General features: G+C 35.0%; 1 long non-coding RNA gene across 5 annotated transcripts; it reads right to left on the bottom strand.

Annotated features, from left to right (window-relative positions):
* Positions 1-375: 375 nt before the first annotated feature.
* On the bottom strand, positions 376-4170 carry LOC113326979. Of its 5 annotated transcripts, none has more exons than XR_003348652.1 (11): positions 3754-4170; positions 3348-3488; positions 3154-3267; positions 2969-3055; positions 2869-2889; positions 2718-2769; positions 2263-2364; positions 1911-2018; positions 1443-1544; positions 894-1008; positions 376-727 (listed from the first exon to the last, which is right to left on the bottom strand). It is a non-coding gene; the product is annotated as an uncharacterized LOC113326979 (long non-coding RNA). The 5 variants fall into 5 exon arrangements; XR_003348651.1 differs by adding an exon at positions 2103-2163 and having other exon boundaries at positions 1911-1961; positions 2869-3055; XR_003348649.1 differs by adding an exon at positions 2103-2163 and having other exon boundaries at positions 2869-3055.
* Between the last annotated feature and the right edge of the window lie 1515 nt (positions 4171-5685).

Here is a 5685-nt window from a genome sequence, read left to right on the forward strand (position 1 = left end):
AACGGATTGTAACGGCTCCTGCCTGTTTCAAAAAGGGGTGTTACATTTTTTGTAACTGCACCGTTAAGAATTTTGGCTTGTAACGGCGTTTCAACAGTTGCAAGCCGTTACTACGTGGCGAATCGTAATAGGCGACATCCGTTACGAATTTTTTATAACCTGACAGTCGTAGCACCTTCTAGCCGTTACGAATGTTTTCGTAATAGAAAAAATTACTGCCAGTCAACCTTGACCTGGTCAATATTGACTAATTTTAACCAGGTCAAGGCTGACTGGCATTTCATTTCTGCCGGAAATAACACGGAATCCCAAACATCCTGGATACATCTTTCAATCCTTCGTCATTCATATTCAATAATAATATCTTCAATCAACTCATATCAAAAAAGAACTGAAATTTTTCTAAGTACCAATCTTTTTTTGTCAAGTATCAAATTTCTAAGGGGAATACATAGAAACTCACCAAGTTCCAAAATGCAGTTCACAGAAACTTAAAAAACTTCCTAGGTTCCTAACCTATTTCTAAATTTTCTCATGTCGCAGACTAACATGCACAGAAACATGACTCACATAACAGGCTTCTCATGCCGCAGACTGCTGCATTTGAAGCAGAATCAGTGAAGCGAATGGAATCCAAAGAGACAGCAGCTACGCATCTTCAATCCATGGACACTTCTCTTGCAGGAGCTCTCTCTTCCAAGAAATAAGCAGCTACGCAGTACTTCATCTGCAGACACAAAACATTATTAACAATGATTTTAGCAGAGATGTTGTTAAATAAGAAAACTCGGCAAATGCAACAGCATAAACCAAATTCAGTTGGTTAGAGATAGCATATAACAGTCACATACAGGACAATAAGAAAGAGATAACATAAACACCACATTTCTTACTGTATATAAACACTGGCAACAACACGATATAGATCAAATGCGATTTTCTCCTTTTCATGTTCTTCAAGGATGGGGCAACCATCATCATACATCCGAAGAGCTTCATCAGGGGAGTCTTCTTGACATAAAACATAACATATGTTAAGTCTCTAAGCAAAGAAGAAAAGGGTTGCAGGAGAAACGAATAAAAAAGCAAATACTCTTGAGATTTTAGAGTTCAAGAGGTTGAGATTGACCATTATGAGATTGTATATAATATTTTGTTCAATGATCAGTACATCATTTTGAAATGCATCAGGGCACCATGTAAATTTCAACCCTAATAAACCCGGATATTTAGCAGTTATGAGAATCAACATCACAAATAGCAAACAGAAAACAAAAAAGGACGGAAGGGTCTGATGAAGCAGAGTTGAATATCAAATTCATAAACATGTAAAACTGAAGTACAATAATTCTAAAAATAGCGAAAGGATCAGAAGAATATGAATATGATGAATAATAGGTCGCAAGTTTAACACACATAACCAAGAGATGTGATTATCAGACCTGAAATTTAACGTAAAGCCTCTACCCATCAATATGTAAGATCATCCATCATAATAACTTTGTAAGAACCCATATCTCGGAAGTATTCAGCAACTGTGATTCCTGGAATCGCCATAATTAGATAAGTTTTTTAATATATAAAGCAAATCACTTGCACGTTTATGACAACCATCTGTAGATATGACCAGAACGGAACATCATATAATAGCATTACAAACAGATAATAACCAGATACCACATAATCATCTATAACACTATCTAAAAGGTAGAGTTTGCACTTCATGCAATTTAAGAAAAGCACAATGCGGAAGGTGTTCTATTTATGCGCCACTTCTTGTTAAAGTAAGTTCTTTATTCAAAACAGTTAACGAAACAAAACAGAAAAAAAAATCAGATAAAGTCGAGATAGGTTATAAAATGAATAATATGATGATAAGCAAAACTATATAAGCAGAGCCAAGAAATTACTTGTATAAATAGAGGACTCTTGAGCAACCACAGGCAAGTTAGATGTGTTAGCTACAAGAGTTGGCCATCAGCTAATGTCATGGTCAGATTAGGGAAATCCATAACAACCTGAATTATTAAGTAATTAAAATGTTACATAAGAACTTGAATAACAAACTTGAGTATATTTGGAAGTACAAAAAGTATACACACATCATCCATCTCATTTCCTCTTTCTCCACAACCAACGTAAACCAGTCTCTGAATTAGAGTACTGCGCATATAAACAGAGAAACTATGCTTCATAACAATAAATCAGATCAGAGTTTCCAACAACTAGAACACCTAAATCAAGGGGAAACATCAAACCCACCTTAGAACGAGCTTGACTGATGACTGTCTTTCCACAACCAAATGCTCCACGAATGGCACAAGTACCTCAAAGAACTGAGGGAAAAAGAGCATCAAGAACACGCTGCATGTGGAACAAGGAATTTGTTAGAAACGGGGAAGTATCCAAGTGTTTGGGGATCACAAGTCTCGGCAAGGGAAACTTGGTACATGTATCTATATTCCAAAATGCCTTAGTGTTGGAGAGAGTCAAGCAGTAGAAAAGAATGTTACACACTAATTCAGTATATTATCATGTTGTGTTAACATCTCAATGATATTCCTTTACGTCACTACAGAACTGAGCATAATATCATTACATTAAGGTTTTGACTGTATGTATTAATCATGGACACCACACCTATATCAGATAGAACAAGCCAACGAATCGTGGACACAAAAGTATTGGAGTATATGCACATTTGGGTTAGTGGTTACCTCAAATAGTTACTCATCCTCTCGAACAGGCCATGACGCACAAATATCGCTTCTGAAAAACAACAGTCTCAATAAACATGCACAAGCAAGTCTTTCCTGGCAGTTCTTGTACAATTATGATCTAAAAGGTCAATCGGGAAAAAAAAAATACCTCATAAATCCTCTTGGAGAACTGAAAGGAGGACTGATTAGTCCTTTTTAACAAAGTGAGAGAAGCCGGATACTTAAGAAGCAGCGAAAGAAATACTCACAAAGCAGCATAAACATTCAAAACAACAATATAAATCCGAGAACTGAATGAATTAGAGTTCTGGTCATTCCTCTCCTAAAGAGCCATCCTAAAATATGTAGACACGTACATTAGTTACGGAAAACCTCTTCAGCAGCACTTCTTTTTAAAGGTAATCATAGAATGCGAAGTGGATAAGGGACTCACACGTAAACATATATTTCATAGCTACAGAACTGATGCCAGATCAAAAGAAGAGAATAAAATCCTTAAGCACCATTCCTCTCACTGTTGTATAATCCCCAAACTTAAGCAGGACATCTGGAGAACAAATGTTAATAATTCTAGATGACTTCAAAGGGATAATGAAATATTACTCTTAAAGGTTTCAAAGAACAAACCTCTCCACTAATCTCATCTTCTTCATCATCTTAATCATTCACTTTTCTGATTTTGATTCGTCAGATTCATCTTCATAGCCTCTGCTTCAGAATCTACTCAACCCCCTAGAGAACCACCTCCCCCTGAAGCATCTACAGCTCCTACAATCAACAGAAAAACCAAATTTTCAATTGATAACTAAAACCCAGAAAGATAAAACAGAGACAGACTAAAATTAAACTAACCGCACCTAATTCTGTTGGTTTAATTCCAATAGATTTCATGTTTTAAACAAAATCCCTAATTCTCAAAACCCTGAAATCAGTTTTACAAAAACCCTAAATTTCAATATTGCGATTAAACTAAAATTTGAAAACATAGATGTGAAATAAACTGAAAAATGATGTTTGGGTTTGAAGAACTTACCAATTTTCACGATCCATGATTTTTATTGAAGCCTTTTTCTCTCGATTTGTATGGTGTAAAAAACCTAATTGGGTCGATGAGTTATCTTCCTCTTCCTTCAATGATACCAAATCATCTTCAAATCAACATACATGACAAATTGAAAAAACTAAAACCCTACAGATGATGAAAGACTTGTACAGATCTATGAAATCAAAATCCTAAACTAGATTAACAGACGATGAAAAACCCTAAAATCAAAAAAACGATGATAAAAGAGAGATAAGAAATGAAACACGAGAATAAAATTCGATGACTGAAGATGATTGAGAGCTTTCTGTGATGTTTCTTCGCTGTCGATTATTGAAGATGAAGATGAAGTTTCACTAGGGTTTGGAGGCAGGAGCAGAAAAGGAGAAAAGAGAAATGGGAAATGAAAAATCGATCTGTCGATTCTCACCAAGGTATGGGATGAAAAGAATCACCCATGTAAATGGCACACGCATAGGTGGAAATATACTCTAGTGTTACTCATCTTGGGTGGAAACACAGTAGTACGCGTGTGAATGACACACGCACAAATTTCAAGTGTTACGACCCAAGTGTGACCAAGCGTGTGGGTGGCACGCCTATAAGAAGTTTCGTAATGGCTGATCTCTGTTACGAAATTTTAAAACATTAATAACGGGTGAGGCCTATTACGAATTTTTTGTAACGGCAATTTTGTAACGGCCACAAAACCGTTACGAATTTCCGTTACGAATCCAGAAATTTGGTGTAGTGTGTGCTCACCCATTCCCACTTTCAGTTTCAGAGACAGATCAGAGTTGCGCAGAGGAAGCTTCAAGGGTTGTTTTCGTTAGTTTGTTAACTTCTATTATTATTTATTATATTACATATTGTATCTGTAAACCAAATGACTATTGTATATGTATCATTTGAGAGGACTTCTTGTATATATATGTTTCAGAGCGGGTTAGTTTTGGGTTAATTTTTGTATCGCGTTTTTTAATTGAATGCTTAAGTACATGTTTTAGATTCTTAGTGCCTCTTTATTTAGTTAATCTCTTGGACTAGTCAGCTGCTAGCTTAGGGGGAGCTACATACGAAATCAAATTAAACACAAAAAGTGATCAGTTCAATTGATTATGCTCAACATAAGAGAACTTATGGAGACACGAAAATACTCAACTAGATTAATTACAAGAGACCCCATAATTAATCTAATTGGAATAAACACAACCAAACTAATCACAAAATTAATCAATTTAACTGTCATTTGTTTTGCTCGACATAAGAAAACTTACGGAGCAATAACTAAATAACCAAACAAGATGATTAATTTAGTTCAATATGCTCGACATAACATATCTCACGGAACACCAACTAAGCTAAAAGATCAACTTGGTTATATAGTGCTGAACTTAAGATACATTAAGGAGCCTCACAGTAATACATAAAATATGGATCAGGGATGATCAATACTGCGGAATACACAAGGACTCATTATATCTTCAATCACTATTTGCATAACGACAATTAATAGACATAATCCTTGAAAACAAAAGATTTTAACCTATCTTCCATCAAATGTTTGACAATATAGGCTTAACTTTTGTATTTGTCAAAAGTCTATTCATTATTTTACCATTACGTGAATACCAATCACAAACGACTTTACTTTTGACAGAGTATAGGACAAACATACTTCACGGACGTAAAAACTAATATCCCATAACAAATTGCAATATATCAGATCATAAAGATTAATACTGCAAAAACATCATCCTCCAAATATTTTTAGAATTTGAAACCAATTAAACCAAAAAAAGAAGAACAAGAAGATGAAAAATAATAGTTATGTGTAGTCACAATCATTGCTTTTCAAGCACTAGTTATTCTTCCAACTAAACCAAAAAGAAGACATACTAGGCAACAATGTCTTTGAGAAAT

Source organism: Papaver somniferum, unplaced genomic scaffold (genome assembly GCF_003573695.1).
Source record: "Papaver somniferum cultivar HN1 unplaced genomic scaffold, ASM357369v1 unplaced-scaffold_10, whole genome shotgun sequence".
Taxonomy (NCBI): Eukaryota; Viridiplantae; Streptophyta; class Magnoliopsida; order Ranunculales; family Papaveraceae; genus Papaver; species Papaver somniferum.